This window comes from Fringilla coelebs (genome assembly GCF_963513975.1).
Source record: "Fringilla coelebs genome assembly, chromosome: Z".
NCBI lineage: Eukaryota > Metazoa > Chordata > Aves > Passeriformes > Fringillidae > Fringilla > Fringilla coelebs.
Window position 1 is genome coordinate 49,921,191 of NC_140031.1, and position 26,845 is coordinate 49,948,035.

At 39.5% G+C, this 26,845-nt stretch overlaps 1 protein-coding gene across 3 annotated transcripts in view; it reads left to right on the top strand.

Annotated features, from left to right (window-relative positions):
* Positions 1–2,090: 2,090 nt before the first annotated feature.
* The window catches only part of APBA1 (amyloid beta precursor protein binding family A member 1), an 84,181-nt gene continuing 59,426 nt past the window's right edge, over positions 2,091–26,845 (top strand). For all 3 annotated transcript variants that reach the window (XM_084224537.1, XM_084224538.1, XM_084224539.1), the window contains exon 1: positions 2,091–2,206. The gene's annotated coding sequence lies outside the window, so the exon portion shown is untranslated. The remainder of the gene's footprint in view (positions 2,207–26,845) is intronic.

Consider the following 26,845-nt stretch of genomic DNA (forward strand, 5'->3'; position numbering starts at 1 on the left):
AGAAGGTTATAATTTAATGTCCAGCAGACAGTATTGACACATTTGCAGTGCTGATTTTATAAATGTTACAGATTACTCTTGGTGCTTTTCCTACTGGTTTTTCAGTTGGTTTTAATTTTCTAGATTGAAATTTCACTAAATAATGATGATAATGAAAACAAGAGCCTGAAGGTCAATGCTAATGCAGCATTAACAATACTAATACTGTTACATTCTAGCAGTGTCTGTCGCTTCAGGTTCACAAACAGTTTATGTGCTACAAGACCTGTCATCGTGAGCTGTGAAACACATGGGCTCATTGGAGCTCTGTGAGAAAAATGCGTTTAGGACATGAAACTTCTCTATGATATAATTTAGCAGTCATTGAGACTGCTATTGTGAATCTTTTTAAACGGGAGAAGTGTAACAGACAAACGTAGGCCGGGGGGGACCCCTAGAGGTCACCTGGCAAACGTCCCTCTTGGAGAAGGACGAAGATCCCATTCGGGACCAGCTGCTTCATTATTTTGAGAGGAAGAGCAGGGGAAAGGAGCTTGATTGCAAGTGAAATGTTTTATCTAACGAAACTCGCCAAGAATTGATAGTTTTGGAAATCTGCCGTGCATATTCTATACACCTTAAGTCGTGGTATCCCGAGGCTGTTCCAGGGGCATAGCAGAGAAGGGAGCAGGCATGGCCTCCAGGCTTTTTTTTTTTTTTTTTTTTTTTTTTTTTTTTTGCTACAAATGTTAGGTTCCTCCGGAACAGCATAGAAAAACAGTGATGAATAGAAACTATTAGCATAGGAGGGAAGGAGATGAAGTGTTACAATGTATTAAAAACAGAGGAAGGGACTTTGATAGCAGTCGTCTAAAGAATAAATGTGTTTCCTTCACTTTTTCATTCTTTTCAACATATTTTTTCATACTCTCATTTTTGAAGTCTTCATTTGGAGAATACTGTAGCATTTTGGATTGGGCATTTAAAAATGCAGCTGTGCAATACACAGTCACTGAACTATATCATAACAAGAGAATAGGTGGTGTCACAAAGAACCAAAAAGCCTCTATCCACCAGAAGGGGGAAAACAGAATTTAAATTCAAAGTAGCACCAAATTATCATAGTAATTAGTTAGAAGCCTTTATATGTAGATTACTTATGATAGTTTGCAGTGGGGTTTGCTTAAACACTTCACAGATGTTTAACACAACGTGTTTCCTGGAGATATAAATGAACAATACTGTCAAAATGCATCAATTTAGGTCGCCAATACTATAGTTTTTCATCAGTTAGGTTTTTTGAAGTCCCCTGGCCTTTTTTAAAATGAAAAAGCTGCTTAGGTATCAATCTGGCTGTGAAAAAGAAACAGTGTATTTCTTCTGATAGTTTATTCTGCTTAAATACCATAAAACACAAGACATTATCTTGAGGACTTTAGGATTTTGTTTGCATGCGTGGAATCACTGAGACAGTTAAGTGCAGGGAGCAGGAGCTTGGAGAAGGTAAGAGATTGTTTACAGCCGGGCTATAGATGCAAGCTTAGGTCCAAAGCTGTGCTTGTGTACATGAACACGGGCGTAAAGAGGCACTGCCAAGCCCTTTCTAGCATAGCAGTAAGCCTCCCTGCAGGCTGCGCGCACAATTTGGTTAGCTGTGCTGCACCTCGGTCTTTGCAGCTTCTCTCCAGGTGAGGAGGACGACCAGGGCCCACTCGCAGCTGCGATGCGGATGCGGCGCCTTGGCACACCCACCCTCACACCTGCTTCTCGGCGGTGAGAGCCTCCTCCCTCCTGGGCCACCGAGACTGCGGGCCCGTGCCCAGGGAAGGTGAGACGGACAGGTCAGTGCCCTGCAGGGTCTGCCTCGCTCCGAGCTGCCAGCCGGTCCGGAGAGCGCCGGGCGTGTGACCAGCGAGGGTCGGGGCAGGAGCTGCGCTGGGAGCAGCCGGGCCGGCGGGCGGCACCGCCCACGCCCGTCGGGCCCCGCTCCCGCCGGGAGCCAGCGGGAGGGAGGGAGCGGGCGGGCGCGCTGACGCGTGAGGGCGGTGCGGCGGGAGGGGCCGGCCCGGGCGGTGCTGGCGGCGGCAGGAGGAGGAGGAGGAGGAGGAAGAGGAAGATGGTGGCTCTGGGAGGAGCGGCCGGCTGCTGGGCTTTCCGCCCTGCGCTGCATCGTCGCCCCCGCCGGAGCCGCCCTGCCTGCTGAGGAGGCGGCACGGACCCGCACCAGGTGCGGAGGGGTCGCGGCCGGGAGCGGGAGGGGGGTCCGGCCGCGCCCCCGCCGCGGTGTCGGGGAGGCAGCGGGCCCGCGGGGCGGGTTCCCGGCGCGGGGTGCCGGGCCTGTCCCGCCCGACGGCTCCCGCCCGCCGCGGGGTGCGGGCTCTGCGGTGGCCTCAGTCCGGCTGCGTGGGCGTGCGCGCATCTCCGAGCCAGCGGGGCAGCTCTGCACCTGCCCCGGGTTGCAGGGAGCGACGCCAACGCGGCCATGACCGCCTCCATCCCGGCCTCCGGCGAGGCACTGCGTGCTTTCCCTCCGTTTATTTATTCCATTATTTTATTTGGTGGGGGTGGAATGTGTGTAGAATAATGTTCTGTGGAGCCGGGCATACCCCAGTGCACTGGTTTGCTGTTTCTTTATTTTTTCCTACGCGCACCTTTTCTATGGAGGAAAGGAGAAATGGTGGGGGGCGGGGGCAATGTGGGGATTTCGCATCCGGCGATCGAATGGTCGCCGTCGCAGCAGGACGGTCTCAGCAGCCCCTTCCGTCGGGAGATGATGCCGGGGTTTGCGGCCGCGTCCCGCTTTGCAGCAGGGAACCCAAGGGGGCCTGGATCTCGCCGTCCTTACCGTGGAGCGTGCTCTCCACCCCTGGGCTGGGGGGAAGGTGACATCTGCTACCATCACGTTCTGGTTTCAGGAAATGGAAGGCGTCTTGGTTTTTTTCAAAAATTTTTTTTTAAATTTTTTTTTCCCCCCAGAGAAGCAGTTTGATAACAATGATTGTCTGAATCACAGCTGTAGTCCTTGCAGCCGTGTATGTTACATCTGCTTTCTGTATAGATCAGAATCAATAGGAGCAGTCTACCAAGACTCGTTTTACTGCCATCATAAATCTCTTTAAGAGAGATGGGGCTGTGAGTCTAGGATGGAAAACTACATATTTTTGCTTTCTTCTGTTGTAGATTTTTCGGGCTGTGGAATTGCAGTTCGGTTTAGAGAGTGCATTGCAGATCTGGCTGTTTTTGTAGCTGCTGAGGAACTAGGAGGCAGAGATGTTTGCCTGACTCTGCACACATTAAGAGTGAGCTAATGTGGGTGTAGGGCAGATCAGCCATAGCGTTTTTCTTTTCTTTGACATGCGTCACCTTACACCAGCTAAGATAAGAGTACACCCAAATGGCTGCAGTTTTGTGTCTGCTCTGCAGCTGTGGCCCATGGGGTCCCAAATAACTTGCCAATATTCCAGTCATAGTACTCCAGGTTCTTCTGCATTGCTGTTAAACCTGGACCACCTGCACCTGCCTTTGCAGCTCATATCAGGAACAAGTGCATGATGTCTATTCTTCCCAAAAGGTGATGGTGACAGAGAATGTGTTTATTCTCTATGTGCTGCCAAATCAAAAGTGAGGTGCATATTTGCCTTTAATGCTGTGGGAGAAAGGAGCAGGATAGACTGCCTAGAAGTGCTGCTCAGGAGGGCAGGAGAACAGTTACTTTTGAATTCTGTGCATTCGTGTGTGTTTGTACAGAAGAATTAGGTGTCGGCTGAATAGTAATGGATGACCACAAGAAACTCTGAAAAAGCAGAACATTTAGTGTTGTAGATGAGTGTTTTGGATGTTTAATGAGTGAAATGTAAACTTTAGTGAAAAACAGCTTGCCTTCCTTGGAAAATGTGGTCTGAGATTGATATATCAATGAGCTTTTAGGCCAAACTTATTTCTACAAAGTAATGGTGGTTCAAGGTTGACTGGGTATTGTGAATCATGTAATTCATTGCTCTGAGTTTTGGACATTTCTAGTTGTAGCTTAAAATTATTCTTCTATTTTACATTAGTGCATTATCTTCCCTTAAAATAGCAAAATTTCTGGCTACTATGCTGTCTTTTAACAGATGCAAGGCCCGCCTACTGAAAGACTATCAAAAGTATTTACTGATTAGCTCTTCAGCTCAAAAATGTAAAAATGCTGGGAAGGTGCTTTGGTACATCTAGGTAGATGTAGATAGAGAAGATAGCTCTGGTGTGGGAAGAGGGAGACATGCTGAAGCTTTTTAGTATAACTCTGTTTGGTTACTGAATGTGAAATCCTTTTCACAGTTTTCCTGAGTTGTCAATTTAATTCTCAGTTCTTTGTTCATGACAAGTTTGCAGTTTCATATCTGTTGGGAAGGGAATGCATTCTGGGTGTTTTTTGTGGTTTTTTTTTAATTTGAATAGAATTGCCTTCATGTATTTAAAACACGAGAGCTAATGCTTTAGAAGAGATTTTTGTGATACATGATGTGGTGGATGTTTGTGGATGCCGAAGGTGAGAACCTTGTAATCCACCATACCCTTATTATTTTGAGGATCTTAGAAATCTGAAGATTTTGTTTGCTCTGTGGTAATTTAAGTAATCCATAACACTTAGAATAAAGGGAGTTCTAATTTTGAGGCTAAAGTTTGTGTCATCTATCTAAATAGGAACACAAATGAGAAACCAGAACTCTTTGCATATGAGATTTGAATGAATTTTAATTTGACCAGGAGCTTCTGGCTTCTTTGATACCATTTTAAGCCATATGCAATGCTTATGATCTTAAACTTAAAAAGCCTTTAATATGAGGTCTGTGTGCATCTTTGAAATGTAGATAGCATTTCTTTTTATAAGCAGTGCTTATCAGCACTACAGCCAGCAGAAAAGTCATGAGGGTAAAACAAAATGGCATCTCCTGTTCAGCTGCTTGTTTTGTATTTTTAACAGGCCAGTGTGGCTAGTCATTTGCAGTGGTTTTGTTGCTTGGCTTTAGATTGTGTCAGTGTGTGGTAATGTTTATGGCGAGCAAAAGCAGGAAAAACTAATCATAAGTCCAAAAAAGGTAGCTAGGAAAATAAACACCATGTTGCTACATGTATGTGAGTTCAGGGTAAGTAACCAAATCTAATGAACATGCTTAAAAATGAAAAAAGGAATTATAGTATAAAGTTCAGAGTCTTCAAATAGACAAAATGCAGGAAAAATCAAGCTGAGAGCTAAAACTTTTCACTTGTATCTCATGGCCTAGATACTTCATATTCAGCATTTTTCCCCTTGGCACATGAATTGTCTGTTATTGATCATAGCTGCACTGGATTTACATGAGATTATGAATTGAAAGAATCAGACCTTTTTTCTTAAGATCTAAAAAAAGATTATTAAAAAATATTAGAGGTGCTTCAGATAGTTTAATACACTTTGTCTGTAGGCAGTGCAGCTTAATTAATGAAATCTTAACTTTGAACAAGATTTTATTACCATAGGCTTAAGTGAAGCCTTGATAATGCATTTTAAATGTGTTTTTCTGGTTTCCTAGAAGGTGAAGATTCCTTCTTAATGAGAGTTCTAAGAAACAATCCTCTGCTCATTTATTTCCAATAGATTGCTAGTAATATGTATTGTGTAGGGGTTAAAGGTTTCTGAGAAACAGATTGATTGGTTTTTCTTCACAATAATGATTGATCTCGTAAGTCAGCTGCTAAGAGCAGTGGGATAGTATTTTTCTGTTTCCACTGCATGCATCAAGGTTCTGCCAAAAATCTCCATGTTTGTTGCTTTTCTGAAGGGGCCTAGGGAAACATCTTTATTTGCTGCTTTCACATATGGATGCACGTGATGATAATGTCTGTCCTAATTCTGAAGAAATAAATACAAAAGCAGTACAATGGGTGCATGACAGCTGTGGATGGCAGAGGACTTAGCTGAAGATACTCCAGAACTATAAGAACATGTGTTTTCACAGTAAACCTGCTAGCACAGTTTTCTGCTAGAAACCATCCATGTTGACATGAGAGGAGGAATGAATGTGCAATTCTGTTTCTAGGGAGTTGTTTCTACGGAGATGCTGCTAGGCAGGTGGCATCTCACCTGGTCTGTTCTGTCTCCTGTGGTGATTTCTGTCTAATTAAAAATATGTACTGGGAGAAGTTCCCATCACCTATGAGCCTGTGTAAGTAGCTGTCTGTGGATAAATGGTGGGGTTTTGAACATCGTTGAGGAAGCTGAAATAAATGTATTAGAAGTATTTAAAACAATATCTAGTCTGCATAAGGTAAACCACACTGGGAGCCTCCATTTTCCCTATACTTAGCAAAAAGAGGAGATGTCCTTAGATGTTTTCCAATTAAAACGAAAAATTCAGAATGTTTAAGTATTATTTTTTTTTAACCATATACCTTCTCTTTGTGTTTGTGGGCTGTTTGGTCCATCAGATCTTGTTCACAAGCCGGCAATTAAGAATTACTTGTGTCTTTTCTTTCTATGCTTTCTGTGAGTGCTTCCATAAATACTACTTTCCTTAAGAAGATGACCACCTTGTCACCCATCTGAAAAAAATGTAATCTACAAACTAGTGTTAGTCACAACTGAGCAACACATCCCTGGAATTTAGGCTGAATCCCTTTAGTGATAGTTTCTTTATTCAACTAATTAAACTCTTCTAAACCTTTTTTGTGTATCAGGAACATGCCTGCTGAATGTAATTTTCAAACTCCACTCAAAAGTTGAACATAGGTCAGAAAAACACAATAACAGCAGAGCCATGGAGGCTACAAAACTTGCCCATTTTGGCAAAGATCATGTGAGTTACTACTCTACACTGATTCACTTTTGCCTTATTTTTTCCATTTTGGGGATGCATGTCAGAGTGAGAAATGCCTTTCTGTATGTATGTGGTTTAGGTGTTTGTTCAGTATCTAGTATTTGTTGGTTTGGTGTATTATATTGATTTGATTAAATATTTTTATTTCTCTGCAAGAATTTTCACTTCTGTACCTAAGACAGTAGCTTTCTGGTGATTCTTCTTGTCATGGTCATTCTGATTTGAGTTTTTTTAAATAAACATGCTTTCTCAAAACTTGGGTGGACAAGAACTTATCGTCTGGGTAAAAGGAAGGAGAAAGGAAAAATAAGGAACATAATGGAATAAACATACATGACTGTTTCTTGGTTTTCCTAATATATGCTTAAGTTTTATTGATGGATTTTTAAAATTCTATTTATTTATTCTGATATGCAAGTTGCAGTTCATGCTAAAAGTCTTAGTGTTTCTTACCATGTGTTTGTGTGGTGTCTATTCTGATGGGACTTTGATCATGTTGGAAATCTTGATGCTTTGGAAGTCTCGAATGTAACTCTTTAGAGTAAATAAAATTAAATTGGGAAAAACATTTTTAGAAGAAGAGCTGAGACTAAAAAAGCTCTCACCAGAGTCAGGTGAAGAAGCACAGAGTAAAAGCTTTTACTCAGGCTTTACTCAGACTAACATCAGGGGAATGCTTTAAGTAACACTTCATATCCTAAAACCAGGCAAAACCAGTAGGTTTTTCATATATTTCTGTCCCAGGTAAGTGTTAGGAGGGTGGGTACTGCCTCCACTGTTGGAAGAGGTGGTTGGTATGTTTTTGTATGGTGTGCATGGGGAGCTGAGTTTTTTTCCCTTCTCTTTCCTTAACAGCTTTCTCACACCAGCTTTTTTATGATCACAGAGTAATTTGATTTGGAAAGGATCCCTCAGTGCCATCTGATCTAAGCTCTGCTCAAACTAAGTGACTGAGACAAGGGGTGCACATGCCATGTTTGTAACTCTTGGCTTAACCAGGGCAGGAAGCTCTGAAAATGGAGCGCTCTGCCTCTCATGCGTATCCAATACCAGCTCGTGCAGCAGGTTTTTCTAGAATCCTGGTGGGATGGGATATGACTGCTGGACAGAGGCCTTCCTCCCATCTGCCCTCCTCATCCTTTGCCGAACAAGCTGCCCTGCAGAAAGTTGCTTGCTTTGCTGCTGGCATTTGGGGCAGTGGGAGTGTTGGGGTGAAGGGCATGTACCATGTGAGGGTAATGGTGATCTCCTCCTATTGAGTGCTGATTTCTAAGTCCTTTTTACCACTACCATTCCCCTTAGGAAAACAGTGAAATACAGGTGTATTTGCTGTACTAGCCAATTAAATGAGCTGAAATTTATTTTTTTTTAAGTTGGATTTTTAAGATGGTCAAGATGGAGGAAATTATTGCCCAGTAGTTTAGAAAATTATGTTTTTGGTGTGAATTTATTTTGCAGTGGTTTCAGAATTAGAGCACTGTTTTTAAGAAATGGAAGATTTATTAAACAGCATTCCTAGTGTGTATGTGCAATGCAGTCACATTTAACTTAATGAGAAAATCTCTCCCACTAAGAAGGCTATGGTGAGCTGACAGAAATTTGTATTAAATACGAGTCAGTGCAAAACCAGCCTTTAGCTTTCTAATTCCATTGCATTTATAGTGGATGTTTAACATAACCTTTCCCCAAACTTAGTGTGTATTTCTGATATTCACAGCTGTTATACCTTTTGTCCCAGAGTGATAAATATGGATGAACTCAGGGTTCTGCTTTTGCTTAAGAATTATCATTCCTTGTTGATAAATTATTAATGTAATCCACTTATTAGATTGCCATAACATCATTCAGATTTTGGCATCTTAATTTTATTTTGTAACAGTGAGAAAATCCCAAAGTCCTCAAAGTCTTCCTCTTGTACGACCAAGCTGCAAGGCGCATGGGAAGGAGATGTTTCAGCTTGATGCCTTCTTGGTGGGGAGATGGGTATTAGCCTGAGGGGACAGCGCTGTACTTCATAGTATTGCTTCAGCATCCCGGGTTTAGGCTTTTCTCTGCAGCTTCCTGATGGTTAGTCTGACTGCTTAGCCCTAGTTTAAAGTCATGTCCAAGTCAGGCACTTCTAATGCATTGTATTTTCAGTGTGACACCCTTTGGCCCACACTGATTCTAGTTGCAGTTACAGTTGACTGTAGACTTAACACATCCTTACATATCTTTCTATTTCTTTATCTCAGTAAACCGTTAAAGACTGCATGCCTTTAATTCAGCTCAGTTAAAGCTGCTTTTGAAGGCAAATTTAAAAGCTACATGAAACATTTATATATAAGAGTAACACAGACTTAATGCTTTGATCAACAATACTTCAAACATATTTTGGATTAAAATCAAACTACACTATTAAAAGAAAAAAGCCTATTATTTCTTGTAAGCTACAGACTTGGTTATTTCTGGATTTGAAGTCAAAATAACCCAGCTTTTTAGACAAATTTTTTTTTGTCAAAGAAGACCAAGTAAGTAAGCTGGAAAGAGAAGAGAAGAATATATTGCTTAGGATGTGTGTATGTGTAATTGTTTTTTAGATATAAAGTATTCTCAGTAATGTACTGGATGACTCTTTGGATGATATTGGTTATCCAGGTGACATGGAGCATCAGCAGATGTCTTCCATAGCTCTGGGTATGACAGTGCCTGTGTCACTGGTGTCCTGTTGTTAGCTATCATTGACCAAGGACAATGGCATTTAGTATTTCCTAAAGGAGATCTGCTTCCCTATCAGACTCCTCTCAGGATAAATTGCCTCCTGATATCAAGTAGAAGGAGTTTAAGCTGAATGTCAGCATGGAAATATAGTTGTGTGAAAACTAAATTCTAGAAGTACAGTTGTAGCTTGTATATAGTTAACATTCATACAGTAGATTTTCAGAAAAGTAGGAAGGTCGCTACTTCAAAACTGATTAACTTTTGATGATTCTCTAGGAATTAAAAGTAGAGTGAACAACCTTTTTGTGCATGGAGCAAAGACAATTTTTATTTGCCACATTTCTGGTGTGTAAATTCATATTTTATTGAACATACCTTTTCTTCAGCCACTTTATCCATGAAGATAATGACTAGAGGTTCAAATACTTTTTTTTTTTCCTTCCAGTATGTAACTGTTGAAGCCTGAACAGTTCACAACTCAGTTTTGATCTTCAGTATTAAATCTGTGTCATGATTTTGTACGCAGTGGCATCCACAAGCACTGTAGTGCAAGTTCATATATGTACACCAGGTATAATCTGGATAGCAGAATAGCATGAACAGTAAGGTAAGAGTTCCTTTTTTACATTAAGAAGCAGAACTTCATTTGTATGTGAAAGAAAGTGTTTTAGCTGCTTGCCCAAGAACCTTGTGTTTTCAAATAGCGGTGTGTAAAACAGTAATTTTAGGGCCATTGGCCATTTGAAACACTAAGGGTTATGTATACTTTTGTAGGTGTTTTGTACCTGAAAACCAGAGGGTGAAATTACCAGGAAGGGATTCACAGGATGGGATAGACACAGGATCTGACTAATTCAGAGTTTCTTGTGATGGAAGGAAGAGGAGAATATTTTTTCAGTCAGTTAAAATAATTCCAAAATCAGTCAGAAATTTTAGTAATCATATGAACTGTAAAAACTGAAGGATAGTACACAAAAAGCCCTGCTCTGCTTCTCTTTTTATAATATTCTGTGTCTGCATGATTATGCTCAGTGTATCAAAAAATCAGGCACATGCCTCCTACCGTAAAGACTAACCTCCTCCAATCATGTGCAAATCCGTAGTCACTTTATTTACTCTTTCTGTTGAAGACTTCCTCTCTCCCATGTACGACAGGAATCCTGTGGCTTCATAGATTTTTGCAATATCTCACACAATTGCTACGTTGTAGTAGTGTGCAAACCTTGGTGGCCTCCTTGTCTGTGTTAACTTTTCAGATGCAGTGAGGTATGGAGCAGTGGGTGCAGTCCAGATAAAACTCACTCCTTCGGGTAGGTTTCACTGGTCTTCACCTGCCCCCTGTGGCCATTCATGCTCAGATGGGAAGACATTGTTGCCAGTGCAAAGCCATCACATCTTTGAAATGTGAGGTATTGTGCTGTGAGGTTACCTATAATTATTTGCATTTATTTTGAACAGCCTGTAATACTGGGGGTTATAGGATGGAGGGCTGTGGTTACAGAGAAGAGTTGCTCAGTGTGAAGTAGCAGTCTGTTCTGCAGCCTCATGGAAAACCCTCCTGTTTTCCACTGGTGCTGCCCGATGAGGAAGAGGCCTTGCCCTGCTCTTATGTCTGGTCTGCTTGGACATCAATCAGTAGCAAATGTGAGTTCATACTGGGGAAAATGTGTGAAACAGAGGATTCTCCCCCCTGCCCAGGAAGACAAATTGGGATGTTGAAAGTGCAAAAAATATCAGTCACCTTTTCTGGCAGTGTCCAGGGAGCTTGAGCCTGGCAACAGAAACAGATTTTTTAGGAAAAAAATAAAAAGAGACTTGACTGAGACTTTCAGTTGTGTATAGTTCATGTTCACCTGGTCAAACTTCCTGAAGCCTTGCAGGCACTGTGGCTTTTGTGATCAAGCCCAAATTTCAGCATTATTTTTGACTAAAGTTATTGGTACAGTGATTACACTTTGGCAGGGAAGTGATTATCAACATAGGTTTCCATGTTGATGCCTGTCCCTGCTCTTAAGAGCTGCATCCTATTTGGAGGAGAGGAGTGGGGAAGGGAAGAGATTTGTTTAAGTGGAGCATCCATCTGGTGCATTTTGATGACACAGCCTGTTGGTGCGTTGTTACTTGCTGTAACCAAGGCAATGCCAAATGTGTAACAAGGACTTAGCATACAATGGTAGAATGCACCTGCTGTTGTGCCTGAATTACATATTCAGAGTGCTATAATTTTTGAAGTCTGTTTATTCTTGCACACTTGTTTGTTAAATGAATATTTTGAAGACACTTGAAGAACCAATGACCACAGCTGTTTTGAAACAACATTCATGAAATAGGAACTTTTTTTTAACTAAGAGGAAGGAATCTCCCAAAAGGTGTCTGACATGCTTTCATTATCAAAAGAGCAAATTTTCTGGCTGCAGTTCTGTCTGAAGAGAAGATGTACTGACCAACATATTAAGCTTCCGGGGCGTAAATCTGAAAGCTATTTTCTGCTAAGGAGACACTAAAGCATTAGAAGTCTAGGCTTTTGTTCTGTTGCTCATCAGCTTTGATAGGCTTTCCCCACAGGCAGGAGTTTCAGAATTCTGTTGTAGTGGCTCCTAAGTCTGTTCTTGCTAATGGTAATAGACTACCAAGTGAGCACTGACACTGGGAACTGATGAGATTTTTGACACTTTCAGTTGTGAGGAGGCATTTAAGTGTCAGAAACAAACATGGAGTAAAACTACACCAATTTTGATACATGTTTTATGAGATGGCAGTGGTATTGTTGGAAATTTTAACCTGGGGACTCAGGGTGGTAGCAGTGCCTTCCTTTTTTGTTTCCAGTATTATCTTTATGTTCACAGATTCTTCAGTCTCAGACCCAGGTACCTCAGAGGAAACCTTCTTCTATGCTAGTTATAATTGTATTTTCCTGTTCCTAAGTGTAGAATGTAGAAATTGTATTCCTCCTTCTAAGGCATAGCATTGTCACCATTCAGCTCCATTTCCATGGCACTTGTGGCAAGTGGAACACAATCTCATGTACATACTGTATTTTGCATCGGGTGTGTTTTGTTTACGTGAATAGTTTTGCTGTAGGTACTTTGTATTTTACATGCCTTTGAATTGTTTGTGGTGGAAATTTAGTAATCCTTCTTTTTCTCTTCTCTCCCATTTGTATCTGGTAAGTAATGTAATGTTTTCTATTTGTTCTTCTTTGTCCTGAGGAGATTAATTCTTCTAGCTCTAAATGTAGCCCTATTCATGACTTCACAGTATGTGTGGTGTATTTCCCAAGAAAAAACAATGTAATATATGGATGGATTTTTATATGCAAGGGATCAAGGTTAGAAAAAAACCATTGAAAAAGGATCTGATGAACCTGTGTTGGAGGTTTGGGGTGAGAATTGCATTTAATCTAAAGACATATTTTTCAGAAAAAAACACCACTTTAGCTACTGAAAATTATTGGACAGTCATAGACAGGGTTAGTGGCACTATGTTAGAGCTTAAAAATTGACAGATGCTTGACCATTCTGAACATGGTAACAGCTTGGCAGCCCGCACTTTGGAGCCACTGGCTTAGAGCATCTAAATAAATCTTCGTTACATAATACTGAAGACTTGGTCGTGGGTGGTGACCATTATGCACAGCTCTGATATATCAGATTCAGAGAAAGTCCTTCCTTTTTCTGTGGCCTTGTGAAGAAATTTTCTCAGTTTAAGAGAAAATTTTTTTTCTCAGTTTAACATTTGCCTCTTTTGATTAATATGAAATATATTTTTGGGATGCTATCTCTGTGCACATGAATAAGATGGCATTTGGTTTTCTTCTGCCTTGCTGATTAAGGTGCTTAGTGAATTACAGGAACAGAAAACCTCATTGTGCCTGGCATGGACAGTTTCTCTTGTTCTTGTGTGCATATCAAGTGCATGGCACTTCTGTAGTGTCTGATCAGCAAATGAAGTTATTGTTGCTGTTGCGATGTTACACTGCTTTAGGTGGGAATTTGGCTGGTTTATTCAATTTATTAGGAACAAATGCATTCCTGGATTCTTTCTCAATTTTACCTGGTAAACCTTACCCTATCAAAAAAGAACTACAGTAATTTTGGGCAGAAATTGGATAGTTAGTCTACCCTATGAAAATCGCGTTTTGCTTCTAAATTTAAAAAGGTTCTTTTTTTTCCCCCTTCAATTCTTCACATTTGAGGCAAGACAGAAGTCCAAGATTTTTAATTTCTCTTGTGGGAAAAAGGTTTCACTCTGCAAATTTTTTTACCTGTTGAAGAGAGAGAACAAGGAGTACAAGAACTGATTTAAGAGTAATGAGAATAGTGATAGCAAGTTTCTAGTGTTGAAGCGTGTCTTGCTGTTGAAGCTCTTTGCTTTAAATGCACTTAAAAACTTTTGAACTCAAAGTTTTGTGCATTTTACAGCTTAGGTTGCTTATCTTGTACAAGTAATACAAAGATGTTCACAGGGCAGGAATGATGCTTAATAATTTGAGGAACAAAATGTTACCTCCTTTTTGTTAATAAAGAGGAATAATTTTACCTTGTAACCATAAAAAACCCGGGTAGAAACAGTCTGAATCAAAGCTATATATGGTGAGGAGGATTTAACTGGGAATGATATGGTGAGATAGAGAAAGAACTAAGCATTGGAAAAAAAACATCTCAATACTGATGTCTGCCAGACTGTGAAATAATCTCCCAGGGAGCAAGAGAAGATACATGTTCAGAGAAGTGAATACTCAGTGGTGCAAGGGCTTCAGCAGTACTGTGGGGAGCAATCCTCAGCTTGAACAACCTCTTTCAGAGGGATTTTCACATAGTTTTGCTTTTTACAATCCAGGATGAATATGTCCTTGAAACTGATTTAAGCAGCTTTTCTTTTCTTCTTTTTTCTGGTCACTCGATGTAGTTTCCTGATGTTTTTTTTTTCATGAGAACAACAATTTGATGATGTGGTAAATTATTTTGAGCTTTAGTTTTGTCCTTGAAGCAGCATTCCATGGCTCTTTCACTTATCAACTTTTTTAGGGTGATCTTTCAAGTTTGAGTAATATATAGTAGAGTTTGGGAATGTACCTTATCTGTTTGGTCTTACAAAGCAAGATCAGGTGATTGTAGTGTAATTGCATTTGGTTATGCTTTGTAGTGATTTTTTATATTCATCTGCAGCTGATTGGAATGTTTTTAGCAAGGATCTCCTGTACTAATGGATCTATCTTTGATATAATTTAACACATTACTACCACAATTTGTGCCACTTGCCTTTCCTCTTTCAAAAATACAGGGGAAGTAAAACCTGGAAAAATATCAGCTTTCATGTGTAAGAACCAGATGGATTCACAGTGAGTGGCAGAGGGAGTGCAATCAAATGCTGGGTAAAAAAGAGTTTAAACAAAAATAGTAAAAATTAGGCAAACACTCTCAATGAAATAATGGCTAACATGGGAAGAGGATTAGTAATTTTTTTTTTGAAAGTGGTAAAACAGAGATGGATGTTTCAGAGTTAAAAGTGTTGGAAAAATAATTGTAAATGTTGTAACTGTAATAGTAGTGATGAATTAACAGAAATGCTTCTAGGGAATAGGTTTGGAAAATTCTTTATGGGATTTGGAAGTTAATATAGTTTAACAAAACTATTTTAGCTCCTGATTGTTAGATTTTCTTTCCAGGGAGAATGTCATTTCTAGCTGAAGTATCTTTGACTGCCACAGCTTCGAAAGAAGGTGCTGTGTGTTTGTATGCAAACGTTTTTATGAAAAGGTGAAGTAGATATTTTGTTTGCAGTATGCCTTGAGCTATTTCAGAACATTTCTCTTTTCTTTCCTGGAGGAGGTTCAAGCAGAGCCACTGTAACCCTGAGGATTCTTATTGTTGCTTCTCTCCAAATCTTTTTTCCTATGCTGTTAAAATCTGACATTGTAGAACTGTTTGTTAGTAGCAGAAGAATTGCTAACATGATTTCTGTATTGCTGTAATCATCCTGACTTTCATTTTTTGTGTTACCCATCACTGTAATACCTTCAGCATACCAAGCAGGCAGTGCTGCTTGTTGCACGACCGCAACTTGCAGCAGACCAAAAGGCAATCATCAGGCATAAAGGCTGTCTCCATTGAGTGAGTGCTGAAGTTTTGATTGCACATGGTGTGACTGCAGTTGTATGAAACTGGTGTTGTAGGTTCAGTGCTACTCAGAATTGAGAAATCACTGTATGGCATGTCACTGAATTAGTCAATTACTTGGGTGTATTTTGCTTGCAAATATTGAGCAGTCTAAGAGGTTGTACATTTTGTTTCTTCTTCCCTTACCCCTTAGCTTTTCCAGCAAAGAGGATTTTGAGTCAGAGCTGAAAAACTACAGTTTTCAATAAAGCACCTTTTACAATACGTATATAGCAGTTACTGATTATACGTATATAGCAGTTACTGATTATATTATATTGTATTGAGATCTTCTTCCTGCTTTTGAAATCTGTATGGAATCCATTTATTTGACAGCCCTTTCTAGATCTTTAAAATTGGGATAACGATGAAGTAACATGCAGAAAGTTGTGTGGTCCCCATAGCTGTGTGCCTAAGTGGGTTGCTGGCTCCAATGGGGTGCCCCAAAAGCCCTGCTGCAGCTCTGATTTCTGATGTGAAGCCTGTTCAATGAAACAGGGAAGTTACCTGCTGTCCTGGTGACCTGCCTGCCAGCTGTGGTTTGTGACTGCTCTACTTCTGCTGTGCTGTGTGGGGCGTTTGAAGGCACACCAGAAAATCTGCCAGGGGCTGTCAACTTCTGGGTTTGGTACTAAGTTCGAAAATAAGTTGCTGATGTGTTGCTGGACATGTAGCCTAGATCAGAAGTCATTGAGAGAGTGGTGAAATGGTTGGGCAGCTCAAGTGCAGAGTTTGTGACTTCAACCAGCATTCTAATAACGTTAGCTTTATCTTTTCAATAAATACAGAACATGTAATTAAACATAAACAACTGCCTGATGCCTGGAGCTTATTATTAAGGGATTTCACAGTCTTCCATGACTTCTAGTAAGATTCACTAAAGCTTGTGGAGGTTTAACTTGAATGTGTATTATTTGAAAAATAGTACAAATACCTGAAAAATACATTTTCTTTGTTTTCTTTCTGTGTAAAGCAACAATAAAAAGCAACGGAGGTGACATTGCTGCTTCAGTGTTGACAGAGTAAGGAGAAAAGTAATGAATTGATACTTCTCTCTGTGTGGGAGATGACCTTTTTAATTTAAAGTAGCACTTAGTTTATTTTGATAGTAGTTATTACATTGCATGCTTCTGTTTACATTTTCACTAACTGCTTGCTCTTGAATAGCTTGTAGTAAAGCTCTGTAAAGCCTTTTTCCAAGCTATGAATAGGCTAGCTGAGCATGGCATTGTGGAAGCCCTGGATAATAGCTGAGGCTGTGCTTTTGAACCTCCACATAGAAAATCTCTGAGGTGGAAATTAGTGGGAGTGAAAGGTATTATCAACAGCATATTTTCTGAGCTTAGCTATATCTTACCTAAATGAGTTTTTTTTTTCCTGGGGATCCCAGGATTGCAAATCTTCAGATATTTGAAAAAGTAGGAAATAGAAATGTCTAAGAGTCTTAAAGATTTTTTTGACTTAGCAGGTCTCACTGATCTGCTTCTAGCAGAACTAGCCAAGTCCCAAATAGTGATTTTTTGCCTGCTCCAGGAATCTTGAAGAAGCAGTGTTTTTAATGAGGAGAACACAATCCAGAAGTATCTAATTTAAATCTCTGTAGCTTTGCTCTAATCCTGCCATTAGCACAAAACTGTATTCAATTTTGTGGATTTACTTTTATTTAGAATAAACTGGAGGTCCCTCCTTGCTCTGTAATCCATATGCTTGTTACTTATACTGTCAAAGGCTTACTTGGAAAATGAGCTGAGGTGGCACCAAGGGCATTGTGGACCTTGGGAGAACATTCCCATATTCTATTTGAAAGAAATTTTGCCATACAAATTCCACATTTCTGCTCTTCTGTTTTTTGTTTTTTTTTTTCTTCTGTTTGTTTTGTTGCTGTAGTTTTTTATGTTGCTCTCAAAAAAGAAATCTGTGTAAATAACTTACTTCCTCCCCCTTGTGAGCTGCATATAGACCATACTCTTCTTATGTGTGCACAGTCCTAACAGAATGGCTTGGTTGATGTATGACTTTTTCAAATTTTTGTTGAGTCAACCAAACAAAACCCACCACAAACAGAATCCATCCAAAACTGCAGAACTTCATAAATTTGGATTCTGGACAGCTGTTTCAAGGCAATTTTTCTGTTAATGAGGTATCTTTTACTGTGAGCAGTTAAAAGTTCTCTAATGTGGAGAACATTAGGCTTGCCTCAGGCTTATGAAGCTTGAGGGAATTAAAAAAAAAAATTCCTTCTTATCCCAATCATATTTGTGGGAATGTAGATAGATTGAAAAAATTTCCTGAAACAATAGTCATATAATAGTTCCCATGTAAATGACTGAGGTGTTTTAAATTGTCTGTCTTTTACAATATGTATGTATTTTTTAGATTATGCAGAAGCCTTCAAAAGCTTTTAATTACTATTTTGTTTGTTTACTTCGAAGTTTCTATACAATTTAGTCAGTGTTTTTGGCATTAATAAGAATCATGACCCCACACTATCTTGTGCAGAATTCATCAGGTGTTTGTTCACTGGGACAGAACGTATAGGTTAATGCAGAAGCCAGCAATGAAATCCTGTGTGTTTGTTTGGTATGAAAGTGGCACTATTCAGCACTATTTCTGGCTATCTTTTTAGCTTCTCCTGGGAAGTAATAAGTGAATGGGAAAATGGTCTTTCAGTAAAGTGACACTGCTGCATTTCTGTACTTGAGTTGTGCTCCTGTTCAGTTCCTCCTAAGGTTTATCTTTTGCTTTCTGTCATACCTTGCCCCTACTTTATGGTCTTGTCAGAACTCAGAAAATTTCAACAGGCAGGTTGCAAAATTTAGAAGAAATCACTTCTGGAGTAAAGCCAAACAGGAAGATCATTAATTTAAGTGATTACTAAGTAAATGGATTCTGTACACAGGGAAGGAGCTGAACTTTTGGGTAGTATGATACTTAGAAATTTGTATAGAATCTCATATAATGGACCTGCAGTTGAAAATGTTCAACGGGCAAACCAAATATCTTCCCATGTATGACCTGTAACCATGTTGCCTGCCTCTTCCTTTGCCCTGGCATCAGCGCCTGGCAAGAGACGGTGGGGCATCTTCTGATCCCTGCCACACTGGTATAAAACTGTGTCAGCCCCAGGTGTTTCAAAATCTAAGGCTTTTTCAGTATCCTAAATAATTCGAGGCAGTAGGCTGTCTGGGCTACTCACTTTCACAATACAGTTAATGTTTGGAGATGAGTGAAAGTGAAGTTATGAAACTTGACACAAGGGTGGCTAGCACAGTACAGACAGAAAAGTACTGCTATGGGGAAGAACTTCCATGAGAGGATCTGGGAGATTTATCTGACCCAAAGCCAGGACTGGTGAAATGAAGGGAGGCTGGCATGGAGGGTCTGTGTGATGCACTAAATACAGCCATAGGTCTCTGATTCCTCCGATGCTTTGCAGAACACTCATAAGAAATTACACAAAGACAAAAGGAGCCTGATTTTTGTAAGATTCATAAGGATTTCATAGTTCTATGTTCTTTTACTGGTTTGTTGCTTTCTTACCCACTCCCCACATCCTTACTAGACATCTCCCTAGAAAACTGGGAAGTTGGTCATGAGGGAGAAGAGGGTGAGGATAGGGTTACGCCAAAGACCTGCTGAGCTGTGGGCTTGATCATGCCATGTGTGGATTGGCCTGCCAGCTGCTGCTGGACCTCATCCTTCACCTGCTGGGATTGCTTCTGAAGCTTTAAGAAATTCCATTATCTTTGAGGCTCTTGTAAAATAAATTAAAAATTGTCAGTGGCTAAAGAAGTTAAGTGTGAGAAATAAACAAATGTTTAATCACTTAGAACTATTGTTTGTGGATTAGCAAAACAGCCTACCTTCCAGCTTCTTTAATCACAGGGTGTTTTTTTCCAGTGTAATGTTATTTATAGGTTGTAATCTTACAAGCTTGAGTGGCTCTTTGTTTTCTTTGTGGTGAACAGTAAGTGAAAGTCAGGGACAGAATATCTTAAATCTTTAATGAAGATTTAATTGTGCCAGCATTTTTTTTGAGTGGTATCAACTTGAATAAAAACATTGTGTACTTCACATATATAGTTGGCTCTGCACAAAACTGCTTATGAACAGATAATAATTTTATTGTTTGTGCTTTATAAGTTCATTCTTGCTTATGGCTTTGGTCATTTGGTATTTGCATTCTCCATAGATCCTTAAAGAGTCAGTGCTATATGAAGTACAGAATTTCAATTATGTTTCTAAAAACAGAATTTAAATGTTTTTATGGTAAAAACTGTTTATTTATAATTCTTCATTAGGTAAATGTCAGACCATGATTACTTAATTTTGCTTTTTTTATTTCCTTTTTCCTTTGTGTCTGAGACTTAAGTTATGATCAATTGAAAAAATGTTACTGAAGGAGATTATTAGAATCCTTAGAGGACTGTTTTAGGTTTCAGCACTTGTCATTTTGCAGCTGCAGTCATCTTTCATAAAAAGGCCATGCAGCTAATAGTAGTATTTTTATTTGCACCAACAGTGTTTGTACAAGTGAATGAGCTCCTCAAGAGAGTAGTTTCGGTTACTTCAGAAGAAATGCAGAACTTTGTGATAATCAGACCTTTTTTTTTTGAAAAGACCTTTTTCTTTTTTTCTTTGTTTTCTTGACACCTTTCACTAAATATTTGAAATAATTTTTAATCCTTGCTATCACTGTCACTATTGCATGGCTGCTGCTGTAATGGCAAATAATTCAAAATAATGGGTTTTAGAGAGGAAAACTCATCCGTTAGAAATAAATTTTCAAGACAATAGACTGATTTAGTGTATAACCTTTTCCCTGCGATAAAGTAGAATTTAGGCCATCAAAATTGATGTATTAGCACATCTTAGTGGAAAGGTTTGGCATTTTCGTTTCCGTTTTGTATTTTGTTTTCTGTCTTGGATATTATTGTCTGAATTGACAGACAAAGTATTCTTTGTCGTGACTGAATCAAGAGATTTCCATTAAAAACAGATTAAAGATGGTAAATGAATCTAATTGTAGTGAGTTACTCTGGTTTCATTTTTTAAAGAATTTTAAATACAGTGTTTTATTTTATCAATATATGATTTTATTATTCTGTTGACTTCTACATTTTTAATTTCACTTCCTGGGGGAGAATTGTTCAAAGGCTGTGATTTATTTTGATGATTGGGTTTTTTTGACATGTTTTCAATTATTTTTCCTCTGCTAAAGGTGAGCTGCAGAGGTATCCTCTTACTATGAGTTCAGTCAGCTTTTTTTTGGTAATTTTTTTTTTAAATTTTAAATTTAATATTTTTATTCACTTTGTAGACAGTTTCCTGATAAGCCCCTGGTCTAAATTTATTTAATTATTTATTACTGTGAGTGGCAGTGGGGAGAGTCTGGGTGGATTCCATGTTACACTTCCTTTGAGATTCATTGTAATCTCAGCTGTAAAACACAGTATGCAATCCACAGAGAGGACTCTCATTATTGAGGTGGAAACCTACATCAAGGTGGTATTTTCAGGATTTTGGCAGTAGTACTCAACTTTTTCATCAAAGGTTTGAAAACTAGAGTGGAGAGGCAGCAGTCTTGAAGGGGATCCACCAGGCTGTAGGAGGAAAAGAAAATAATTACAGTGAGTATTCAGAGAGGATGGGAGGTGCCCCTCAGGAGGTGCCAAAGCAAGGTGCTTGGAATTGTGGGGAGGGAGCAGCTGGATAAATAGGAGGTCTGCCAAAACCTCTGTGGGGATTGCTGCTAATGCGAGATGGATTGGCTGTGAAGTGTTGTTACTGAAGGGAGGTGCTGTATCGAGAAGGGGATTATAACCTTAGGAGAGGTGTAAAGTGCTCAGTGTGGTCTCAGGTAGTGTATCCTGTTTGGCATGCTGTACTGGAGAGAGCTGGTGAAAGTTTGAAGGAGGGTTGTGGAAGTCTCTAGAGGACAGACTGAGTGAGGAAGGAATCCCCACAATTAATTGGAGATTGTTTAAGTTGAAGAAGGGATGGTGTGTACAGAGCACTGAAAGTATCTTAAGTGAAAAAAGAGGCAGCGGGCAATCTGTTCTTGGTTTGGCAGGGCTGGGTATAACTAACCAGCTGGTACTGAGATGGTGAAGAGTCAGATGAGAGCTTGGGAAAACTGCCAGCAGTAAAAATATCAAAACACTCAAATATCACTAAGTAGCCATGGATAAATACACATATCAGAATCATTATCACTGATGCTTCAGGGACAGGCACATTTATATGGTTATGTCAGACGGCATCTCAAGATATGACTCAGTGATTGCTGAGTTGTTGGTATGCTGTCACAGAACTGCAGTTTGATTGTTTTGCAGGCAGGGGGTAAAATCAATCCACTTGGAACCACCTCCTTTTTTTTGTAAAGTGTCTGTTTTCCTTTTTTGTTCTCCAAACAGTATTCTTGCTGGTTAGTTCCAGACCAGTTTGGAAGTAGAGACCACAAAAGTAAATAAAACCATTCATTTTTTATGAAACTTCTGATGAGATAATGGGAAAATATAGACTTTCTCCTCTGAAAAGAACACAAACTGAATTTGGCAGTTGCCAAAGCAGTTGTGTGTGTTGGACCAAAAATGTTCATGTAGCTCTGGACCCAGTGTAGATTGTGAGGGCCACCTGTGCCCTGGGGGGCATCAAGCACAGCACCACCAGCCAGGCAAGGGAGGGGATTGTCCTGCTCTGCTCTGCCCTGGTGGAACAGGCTCCCCATTGTCACAGCATCGAGCCTGACAGAGTTCCAGAAGCACTGGGCAATGGTTCCAGGCACATGGTGCGACTCTTGGGGTGTCCTGTGCGGGGCCAGGAGTTGGACCCTATGATTCTGGTGGGTCCCTTCTAATTCAGCATATGATTATATAGTTCTATTTCTTGCTTGATCAGAATTTCTTCAGGTGTTAGAATTAATTTTGGTTTAGTAGTAATAGAAGATGTTTTAGAAGACAAAGACTAGCCAGACGTAGGGATTTGAGTTTCTTTTGAGTTATCTGAGCAATAGATTTGTTTTAATTCATGAACTGGTAATCCCAAGTGTTCACAGAAAAAGTGCCTCCTTCATAATACTCATATACTTACTTTTATGACCAACTTTATAGTTCTTTACTCCATCCATTATTTTTCCGTTTTTGCTGATTAGATATCATGTAATCTGTGGCAGATAAAAGAAGAACCATATAGAAGATACCAATGGCTTTGTCAAAGTTGTAACCACTGACTTCCAATATGTAATTTAGATGTTGAGTTGAAATGTTGTGAGATACCAAGCAGGTATCTGTAAGGGGGTCTCTTTACAGTTTGTGGTTTTAAGGGAGAGCTGTAAACACAAAGTAATTGCTGCTTGTTTACTGGTGATTTAAACATGTTAACTTGTATTAATTCTGGATTGAATTCCAGCTGCCTCCCACATTAGTTAACAGTTGTAACACATCTGAGCACACTCTACACAGATAATGTAGGGGAAGTGGAAGGAGTATGGTTTTCTTGCTTTTCAAGTAGATGTGAAATCCCAGAAAGCTCAGATTGGCTGATCCTCTCTCTGTCAGAATCTGAAGCCTCTGTGTTTGCACTATGCAAGTATTTTCACCTGACATCCTGTGTGGTTGATAGTCCAAGAGTCTTTGATTTATGATGGAGCATGGACTGGATTAGAACACATTTACACTTTTAGCTCTGGTAATGGATTCTTTCCTGCCACTTTACTTTTTTTTCTCTTTGAATGCAAGTTCTGTGATGCAATTTAAAAGGAATTAGGTGTTTGCAAATTAATAAAGTCAAAGCCGCAACTCAAACCTTCAGTAACAAGTTCTGCAGGCTGATATTAGCGTTGCTCAGTTTTCCTGAGTGTTTGTCTCTAAAATGAGCTCTGCTCTCTCTTTCTGCTTACTGAGTCATTCTACATTAGGAATAATGTCCAACATAATTCCCAGGGGAAGTGAAGAAATTTGAGGGAGATTGGTTTGGTGCAAAATACTGCCCTATATCTAAGTAATTGAGAATAGCAATATAATTTGATTCATGTCACAAATAGCATGCTGGGCCTGAGAGAGCAGAAATGGAAATTGCTTATGCAGGGAGAGTGAACTGTGGAATGTTGGGTACTAATATAATACACAAATCCATTCTGGTCCGATTCTTACACTCTGCCTTTTTGTAGTATAACAGGGAGTCTCAGTATAAACAAATGGCCAACTTCATCAGTCTGTCTCAGCATTTCTGTTTGTTGAATTTCCATCCAGATTGTACCTTGGCGCAGCTGGCTGCCTGGTGCAGTGTAATGTTTGTAGGGCTTTCGGATGGAAGAGTATAGTTAAACTTATGAAAGGTTTCAAATTGGAAGTTTCTTTTAGAGTACAAAACCAAAACAATAACATGTTAAATAACACAAAGTAAACAAGTGCTAAAAAGAAGTAATCAGGAGTTATTCTTGTTCAAGATGGGTTACACAGATGGATATAGCCTTCAGTGCTGAATATGTGTAGCTATTTCCCTTTGACTAATGTGTAGCAGAGTGTATTCTCTGCCCTTGTCCATGAAGATGTGCTTAATGCATTTAAAACTGATGCCTGATTCTTAAGCAGCGTATTCCAAGATGCGGTAGTCTAGAGGGCGTCGGAGGTATTTTCAAATATGCAGAAAACAAGCCAAAATAATGAAATCTATGCAAGTAGGTATTTCATTCCTCTGAGTTGTATCTTTACCATGATCCTGCCCTTATGGGTCCTTATAGGTTTTATTAATTCTTTTGCAAATTCTCTACTTCTCTTGCCTAGTAACCTTTATCTGAAATTTTAATTTTGATCCTTTGGGGTTTTGTGTACAATGCTGAATTGGTGCATAAAATATAGAACAGAATGATAAAACATTGCATTCAGAAAAATAGTCCTCAGTGTATTTCTGATGTGAGAGACAAAGAGAAGGAAACAAAGAACTTTCACGGCATTTTCACAGTGCTGTATTTAAGCTGCTTCACACTGAAGTATTCCAGACTAAACCCCTCTTATTAAAGTATGTTTTGAGTCTACGCAGGACACCTGTGAAAAATGTGTTGTGAAGGTGTACTAAAAATTAGCTGACAAACCCCCAACTCATTTTTACCCCTGTGTTTGTATTTGTCTTGTGCAGACCTAGATGCCGTGCAGTGTAAGGTTCATGGAATGTTGGACTCTTGGATCAAAGGAAGGACTACAGGAGCAGATCCCTCCATGTAAACAGGGAGATTCGCTTGTTTGTAGTGTGGGCTGCAGGGTCCACTTGCATACTGGGGAGTTTGTAGATTGAGTAATAGTAGTAATATTATGATGATGTTGTCACTCAGCTGCCTTTGAGAAATGTGAAATGAATGGACTTTCCCATACATCATGCTTGTCTGTACATAATCTGTGGTTATGCTACCTCCCAGGGTGGGAGCAGCTTTTGATCCTTAATAGCAGAAATGTAAGTGCATTTCATATTTGCATGTGCATTCAGATCTGGGCGTGTCTACTGAGAAAGCAGATGTGTGCATGACAGCCTGTTGTTTGTACCTTGGGTCATGTGCCATCTCTGGGGACAGTATGACAGTTTGCTTTATGAAATACCAGGCTGTGTTTCCAGAAGCCAACTGGTATGCTCCTGTTATGGTTTCACCAAAGGTCAATCCCTTGGGGTTACATGACTAGTTGAGAAGCTGGGACTGATTTCTGTGATAACTGTTTGGAGGGAAAGATCTGATCCTTTATTCCAGGAGCAAACTGTCCTGGAAGCTTTCCTCCTCAGCTGTCTATGGAATAAGAAAATAAGTTACTTAGAGCAGATAATTGTAATCTCTGGTAAAATTCAACAAAGTTGAATTTAGCCATTTTTTTGAGGCCAGTGTCTCTGTGATGGTAGGGGTTTTTTTAATCCTATACATAAAAAACTAGTCTTTTTTAACGAGTTGCAAGATGGCGTTGTTAATGCAAAACTTATGTGTGGAAGTTTTTCAGTTTTTCTTATTGGAATCCCACTCTACTGAGTTGAGTGGACTTAATAAAATGCCAATTTTGAATTCTAGCAGAAGAAGGATTTGCCACTTTGAAGTAAAATTTTCAAGCATTTATTTGAAGAAAAAAGAACTGGGATATTAAAGACTTCATGGCAGATTGGAAAGCCTGTGGCCACTCCCCGAGTTCTTACTGAAGCCCCTGCAAGTTTTCCTTGCAGGTAGTTCCAAGATTAGATAAACAGCATACATGGATTAAAGGTATCAGTTTGTGTTTTGGTCTGTGATCCTTCTCAAAAGAGTCTGGATCTGTCCTACAGTGAGTCCTGCAACTGTACTGTGAAACTTCTGGATTGACCTCTGCCATTCAATGTGCTTCCTGTAATATGCAGAAACATATACAAGTAACATGACCTTTTCCTGATGCCCATTTGCTTCAGCAAGACTGCAGCAAAGAGAACTGCTCAAGCAGTCCTAAACATACAAACTGAGAATTTCTTTACTTTTGCCGAAAAATTTAGCATCAATTTTAAACACAGAAGTGCATTGCTCAGCTTAGCCACCAGCTATTTAATACTTGGAGGACATTTTGGTCTTGCATCACAAAGAGTAACTCAACTCACTCCTTCCATTAGTGATGTCTTACAAGCATACCTTATTTCAAGTGCTACCCAGTTTGATTTAAAGATAATAAATTCTATTCCTAGCTTCCTGCTTCTCCCTCAGGGTGCTGAGTATTTAATAATACATTTTATAGTTATATAAATAATCTATATTTATATGTACTTAAATATCCATCTGCTGCAGTGTGCCTGATTTAACTCAAAATGAAAAATTCACATCACATATAATAAACGTGCTTGAGAGATGTGTTTAATTTAATTACTGCTGTTGTGTGCATTTAGGTACTAAGTACACATTTCTCAGAAATTCTCCCGGCTTGTTATCTTCAGGAGATTTGTTTCAGGATGACATAGTTTCTGTATTTATAAATTCAGCGTTTTAAGAAGACTGACCTTGTTTTAAGTTTTTTTTTCCCTGCTGCTACAAAAATAAAATAGATGAAGGAAATAGAGAGTAACTGTTCCCTATGCTTAAAGAAATTGCATTTCTGAAGAACTGTCTCTTCCTCTTCCCACTGTATTTCAAGTTGCCAGTCCTGTGTTGTTTTAGAATTCCTTGCTGATTCAAATTGT